General features: G+C 38.5%; 1 pseudogene; it reads right to left on the bottom strand.

Annotated features, from left to right (window-relative positions):
* Positions 1-1,313: 1,313 nt before the first annotated feature.
* LOC103333056 (uncharacterized) lies at positions 1,314-4,995 on the bottom strand (annotated as a pseudogene).
* Between the last annotated feature and the right edge of the window lie 2,990 nt (positions 4,996-7,985).

The following is a 7,985-nucleotide window of genomic DNA, read 5'->3' as shown; positions in this document are numbered from 1 at the left end:
CAAATTTATGAGTAGGGTGGACAACTGTGGCATAACAGAGGCAACCAAAAACTCTCAAGTGATCAAATGATGGTGGGTGATTGTATAGTAGTTCAAAAAGGGATTTGGTGGATAATAGTGGGGAGGGTAGGCGGTTAATGAGATAGACAGTGGTCAAGACATATTCACCCCAAAAAGGGAGAGGCAAGTGAGATTGGAAACGCAATGCGCAAGCGACAATGAGAATATGGCGATGCTTGCGTTCAACGACTCCATTTTGTTGTGGAGTGTAAACACAAGTGCGTTGATATTCGATGCCTTGAGTTTGGAAAAAATCTCTCATGGACATAAATTCATAACCATTGTCTACCCGAATAGCCTTAACGGTGGCATGAAATTGAGTATGAGCAAAGGTAACAAAAGATTTGAGAATATTTTGCGTTTCAGATTTATGTGTCATCAAAAAAAGCCATGTGCATCGAGTAAAATCATCTACAAGGGTAAGAAAGAAACGGGCCCCTGAATGTGTGGGAACTTTGTGTGGACCCCAAATATCACAATGTAACAAATCAAAAGGAGCATGAGTTTTTATTGAACTTAAAGGAAACGGAAGTCTAGTTTGCTTGGCCATGGGACAAACACTACAATTGTCATCAAAAGAGAGAGGACTAAAAGGCAAGAATGAAGACAGTAATTTAAGACGCGAAGGTGACGGGTGTCCAAGGCTCATGTGCCACAAATGGGAGGGATGAGAAACTTGATAAGTAACAGGTGTTTTCTGCAATGGAGACATGTAATAGAGACCACCATGCTGCTTACCCGAGCCAATCATCTTCCCCGTAGCCAAGTCCTGCAAGACACAAAAAGTGGGAAATAGAAGGACACAATAATTTAGAGAGGTAGTAATCTTGCTAGCAGACATAAGATTTAAGCGAAAAGAGGGAACACATAAGACATTATCTAAAGTGATATCTGAATTGAACGGGACTGTCCCAGTGGAAGTGATTTGGGCAGAAGACCCAGTGGGTAAATTGACAATTGGTATTTGTGAAGACTTTGTTTGTGTAAAAAGTGTGGGGTTGGACGTGATGTGATCAGTAGCTCCGCTGTCCAAAATCCAAGGTTTGGTGAATACATAACTAATCGAGACAACGGGAAATTGAGACAGACCTGCGGCATTAACATAAGCATGGCTATTACCAGAAGTATTATTCGAATTTAACAGAGAGACAGCATGGGCTAGTTGTTGAAGCTGGTCTGCAGAGAACCCATGGAGAGGGTTCGGTTGAGAGGTTGGCGGATGAGACAATTGGGCTAGTTGTGGTGCCCAATTGTTAAAACTCGGGAACTGGGCTGGTGCGACTGTGGATTGCTGCTGAGCCCCAACTTGGGCTGCGTCTGCTGCGTTGACAACATGAGAGGATCCTCGCTGATCTGCGGTTGCTCCCTTGTTTATGTTGCTGATGATTTCCTCTATGTCCTTGGTGGTGCCAATTGTTCTGGGGTCCTGTACTGTTGGAAACCCATGTCCCATTTTTTAATTTGCATCGATCCTCAGTGTGGCCATTCTGATCACAATATGGGCAATAAAATTTTAACGTCCGACAGTCTTCAATTGTATGGCCGTTCCTGTAATGAGCACAGTGTTTGGAATTATTTGAGAAATTGTGAGAGCGGTTCTGTATCGCAGCGGCAATGGAAAAATTTTCTGTGGAACCCGAGGTCATTTGGCGCTGTGTTTCATCTTGAATGACGAGTGAGTAGGCTTGACGAACATTTGGCAATTGCGTCTGTTGGCGAGTCCTTACTATATTAGGATTTTAGTTACTTACTATTTATCTAGTCATATTATAATTGAGATTTATTTCATATTATAATTTATATTTACTTCATATTGTAATTTAGATATATTTCCTATTTTATATAGGGGTTAACACATCTTTGTAGTTATATAAATAGCTTTATAGTGGAGAAGAATAAAAATATATGAGTCAATATGAGCCAATATGAGCATATATGAGCATATCTGAATATTTGTCCTACTTTGTTTGACATGGTATAAGAGCCTAGGTTTTCTTGTGACCTGTGTTTGTGGTCTCCTTGAGAGTCGTTGCTAATCCTTGAGATCCTCTGACAAATTGAGAGTCGTTGCTAATCCTTGAGATCCTCTGACAAATTGAGAGTCGTTGGCGTTCCTCATTCCTAACCCATCATGGGTCTTCACCTTACTGTAAATCCCCATTTCTCCTTTCCTTAATAATCAACCTATATTTCTTCTGCCTCAGCCATAGCCGCACCTTTCTTCAATTTTACCCTTGTCTCTATCCTTACCGTGTTTGTGTTAAGTCATTACCTTTCTTTTTCTCTACCTATGCCTGCTGCTGCATTTTTCTCTTACTTTTCATCTCTCTATGAGCTTTCTTTCTGTTGAAATCAGATTGAGCTCATGTTAGTTTCAGTCTCTTGCGTTCACAACCGAGCCTCTCTTTTAAATGTATACCATATGGAAAACACAGCCTTGGCCATTGATGGCATGATCTCTTTCCTCCGTGAGCCTCGTCACCGCTCACCGAGCCATCTCAAACCTCTGCGAGCCTCGTCACCGCTCGCCGAGCCTTCTCCTAGCTGGCCTTTGTCTCTCTCTGTCTTGCCGAGCTACACTGCATATGTTCCTTTTGCACAGCCGCTCTGGTCCTCTCTCTCTATGCACGCCTATATGGCATTTTTTTTCCATTTGATAATATGTTTCACTTTCTACCCAGAAACATCTGTGTTTTCTTACTCTCTATTTATTTGGGTGTTACTTTCTCCAAATCTCGACTCTCATACATCGTCGGATTTGAGGGGGAGTGACACTGTTGCTCATCTATTCCGCTGCAATTCAGCTACCTATCTGCCATGGCTGATCCTTCTACATCCGAGCCACCGCTTTCTTATGTGCCACTTTTCTTATGGTTCCGACGACCTCTTCTCTTCAGGGGGAGAGATGGAGTGAAGAGAAATTGTCTCTGCAATAATGGAAGTATTTGTCATTGTTATTATTGTCAACTCATCGTGTCCTTTGTCTGGTGCGATCTGCTGCTCATACCGTTGGGTCTCTTCGGGACAATGTTATTGCTCCCGCCTATTATGACTCTTGTTGGGGACAGTGTTGATTACTGCTGATGATGCCTGTTATGTCCCTGCCTTGTGTTGCTCTTGATGTTGTCAGTTTTGTTGTCTCTTGCTAGGGACATTGTTGTTGATGCTTCTACCATGTTCGTGCCTTTGCTGGTGTGTTTTTCCGCTGCGATTATGACCGTTGACCTTGCCTTTGCTCTTAACTTTCTTTGCCATGCCTTACCATGCTTTGCCTTACCTTGCCTTATCCTATTTTTTAGGGTTCGGTTGCCTTTGCTTTTGTCGTACCTTACCATGTCTTTAGGGTTTTGTTGCCATATCTGGGCTTTCTTTACCATGCCTTGCCACCTTGCCTTTGCTTGGCCTTTACTTGCCTTACCTTACCTTATTTCTTGGAGGTTTGGCTTTACCTTGTCTTACCCTATTTTTTAGGGTTTGGTTTCTGCCATACCTACTGTCGTGCTCACAGGGTTCCCTGTGTTCTGCTGTATCTACCGCCGTGCTCACAAGGTTTCTCGTGTTCTACCTTATCTACCGCCGTGCTCATAGGATTTCGTGTTCCGCCTTACCCATCGCCGTGCTCACGGGGTTTCGTGTTCGCCTTATCTACTGCCGTGCTCACAGTGGCTTCGTGTTCGCCTTACCTACGCCATGTTCACAGGATTTCGTGTTCGCCTTACATACGCCGTGCTCACAGTGGTATCTATGTTCTCCCTTACCTATTGTCGTGCTCACAGGGCTTCTGTGTTCTGCTATGTGCCCTATTTTTTAGGGTTTGCTCTTATGTTTCCACTGCAAACTTTGCTTTAGTTTGTCACTTGTTTCACTTGTGGTTGACTAAAAAACCTTCTCTACAATTGGTGCTTCTCAAGTATGGTGTTCTGTGACTCGCTTGTCAAGTTGGGCCTGCGAAATATCTTTGCCCAACTTGAGGGGGAGTGTTGGCGAGTCCTTACTATGTTAGGATTTTAGTTACTTTCTATTTATCTAGTCATATTATAATTGAGATTTATTTCATATTATAATTTATATTTACTTCATATTGTAATTTAGATATATTTCCTATTTTATATAGGGGTTAACACATCTTTGTAGTTATATAAATAGCTCTATAGTGGAGAAGAATAAAAATATATGAGTCAATATGAGCCAATATGAGCATATATGAGCATATCTGAATATTTGTCCTACTTTGTTTGACAGCGTCATCATGAGGATGCTGCTACGAACACCGTTGTAGGTGTCATTAAGGCCCATGAGAAACTGCATCATCCGATCTTCTTCTTTTTGTTCATTATGTGCCTTCATCTGGTTACAGATAAGCGAGGTTTGATATGTCTCTAATTCATCCCAAAGATCTTTGAGTTTTGTGTAATATTCTGAGACTGTCATGGTGCCTTGTGAGAGAGAGGCGATGGACTTCTGTATCTGAAGTATTGTTGGTGCATTCTTTTGTGAGAATTGATCTTGGAAATCTTGCCACACTTGATGGGCGGTCTTGGCATGAACGACTGATTTGGCTAGATCAGGCTTCACCGAGTGAACTAACCATGATAAAATCATACTGTTGCATTGATTCCAGAGAGCATATTCTGTCGGCTGTTCAGTTTCTGAAGGAGGCTTAATGGATCCATTGACAAAGCCAATTTTGTTCTTGGCTGTGAGAGCATGAATCATGGATTTGCTCTAAGATGGGTAATTGGTGCCGTTCAATTTTATGGGAACGAGCATGAGGGCGGGGTGATCTGAATGAGAAACAAAGTGTGGATGTGATGAATCCATACTGGGATTGGTGTTGCTGGTGCTTGAATGTTTGGAATTGGTTTTTGGTGATGTCTGCTCTCCACCCGTCATGATGGAGGAGTGCTATGGTTTGGAAAGAATCACGTACCAGGATGCTCTGATACCATCTCAAGAAACAAGGGATTGGCAGAATATTTTCGTTGTATTGATAAAAGTCTACAGACCTAGTTATATATACATTACAATTCCTATTTCTAAGGCTTAGAAGCCTGATCCACTTTAGGTGGGATTTGACCTAGAACAATACAGGAAAGTAAATATATTACAATATTATTTCCTAATACAACAATATCTCGTAATAAAGTTGCATTCTTAGTATTGTCAACAACACCATTTTTAACGTGTTCCTCAATATGCTTCACAAAATTAGGAAAGGAATCTTGATAATTTGATAAGAAACTCTAGCTTTTGCCTATGCTTCTCCACCTGCATTTTACATATACTTTATCTTACATATGCTTTACAAATACTACGTATACAATTTACCATCGTATTTGCTCAAATTAAATGCCTTATCTATCTTAAACATTACGTGTACAATTTTGCATTTTTTTTTTCAGTTCATTTGCCTCAAATTGCAAAATCTAATTCTTCAAATGAATCATCTCGTGAGTATCGTTTAAAATAGATGCACGACCATCATAAAATAGATCCTAAACATATATATATATATATATATATATCATATTTTTATTAAAAATGTGATACATAGACATAGGGTTGGCATTTTAAACCGAAAAATCGAAAAACCGCAAAAATCAACCGACAATTTACCGCAATGAAACCGCAATCGCGGTAAACCGAACCGCATTTGCGGTATTAAGAACCGAACCGCATTTGCGGTTGCGGTTGCTTGTATTTGATTTTCAAAACTTGCGGTTACCGCAAACCGCAAAGTATAGCCACACGGATGATGAAGTTGAATTTTACAAGGAAATGGAACATATGACAACTTGTAAGTAATTAGTTTATTTATGCTAATGTTATTTATGCTTCTTCTTATAATAAAATGTACTAAACTATGTTGTTTTATTTGTAGATAACATTGGTGCTCAAACAACACAACGGGGTTCTTCAAATCCACTCACCACCAATACTTGAGTTTGTAACTTTAGTTTGTAACATTGGTGCATTGCATTTTCCTTTTAGTTTGTAACTTTAATTAACTTTAAATTGGATTTTTCTTTTTTGTTGTAACTTTAATTCATTTTACTTTACATTTTACTTTTGGTTTACAACTTTAAAGGATTTAGAATTGGAATGCTTGAGAAGTTTAACTTTAATTGGAATGCTTGGAATTGTAACTTTAATTTTATTAGGTTGTGAATGCTTGAGAAGTTGAAGAGATTGTGAATTTATATATGTTTGAGAAATTGAGGTTGTGTATTTATTTATTTAGGTTATGAATTTATATTTTTGTGAATGCTTGAGAACTCGCGGTTTTAAACCGCTAATTCGAGGTAACCGACCGCATTTTGCGGTTTACCGCAATGCGGTAAACCTCAAAACGCGGTCGGTTTGCGGTTTTAAAAAATCACCAAACCGCAAATAGTCGGTCGGTTTGCGGTTTGAGTAAAAATTCGCAGTTACCGAACCGCAACCACCCCTACATAGACATAATGATTGATTGAAATTATACAAATATCCTAATAAAATGACAAATGGTTTATTGTTTGCGAATAGAGAGAGAGAGAGAGAGAGAGAGAGTATAAACTGAGTGTATATATATGTTTTAATTTTTGGGATATATGGTTCCTGATCAAAGGGGAGAAATTCTTTGTGTTAAAAGTCTCACGGTCATACGCTAAGATGCTGATCCACAACACAAACACCCTATTTTGAGGACAGACGATGTTGTTGGGAGTAAAGTGGGGCCCATCTATGCATGGAGTCATCAAATTATGGTGAGATCTAGAAAGACTTTGGTGGTCTTTGTCTTAAAAAATTACACATAGTTAATAATACGTCAGTTGCCAAGTTTCGGATGGAAAATTATTACTCAACCTGATAATTTGTGGGTACGACTCTTGCATAAAAAATAACTCAGGAACTTTATTTTTAGGCAAATGCAAAACCTACTAATTCCATGATAGGAGCTCTTATTTTTATGTCAATCAGAGTTTGACATGTGTGTAAGAATTCTTCTTTTAATGTTTTTAATGAATTATTTTTGCATATGTTTCAATTGTGATTTAAAAGAAGTAGGAATGCCTCCTTCCAGGAAAGGAGGGAAGCAGTGTCCTTATAAAAATGGAAAGCTTAGCTCCTTAAGATTGAGGAGAAGCTCATCTTTACAACCAATGTAGTTTTTTACATGTAGATAAAAATGTTCCGGATTATATTATTAATGGAACTTGGAACCTTGAAAAATTATATTTGGCCTTTAGAAATTGTTCAATCAAGTAAAGCTATCAAGATACCATGTAGATAAAATTGTTTAGGGATCAACTTCTAATGGAATCGTTTTATATTTCAAAATAAATCACCACAACTATGTTTCACATATCAAAACCTATTTACATAACTATTGGCATGCTAACCATCTACTGATGGTTGTTGTAAAATCAACTTTGATGATTCTATTTTATCAAATGGCAACTCTCGGCAGCAGGTTTTGTTATTAACAATACACAAGCTCATCCAATTATCGCAGAATCTTGTCCATTAGGGTACTCTTCTGTGTTACAAGCTGAAGCCTCTGTTTTTAAATAAGCACTAATTTGGACTTCAAGATTGAAAATTTTGCAGGTGGAAATAAAGGGAGACTACTTGCAAATTTCAATTTAGTGACTATCAAGTATGTTTATAGGGAAGCTAATATAGTTGCTAATCAATTAGCTAAAAAATGGCATGGTTAGAGCATCCACAATGATGCTCTCTATTTCTTAGCTAAAATTTGGCTTAAAATATAATAAAGCTATTTTAGGAGCTCTCTAAAAAATTTCAACTCCAACCATACTCCCTAATTTGGAGAGTCATAAATGCTATAACTCTTTTTTAATTGGTCCATCTCTATTAAAAAATAAAATAAAAAATAGTTAACATTACATAAATGTTTGAAATACTCATTATATAAAGCAGCA

The sequence above is a fragment of the Prunus mume genome, linkage group LG5, assembly GCF_029339155.1.
Source record: "Prunus mume cultivar Tortuosa linkage group LG5, ASM2933915v1, whole genome shotgun sequence".
Taxonomy (NCBI): domain Eukaryota; kingdom Viridiplantae; phylum Streptophyta; class Magnoliopsida; order Rosales; family Rosaceae; genus Prunus; species Prunus mume.
The sequence above is the reverse complement of the archived record's forward strand: the minus strand, read 5'-3'. Positions and strand labels throughout refer to the sequence as shown.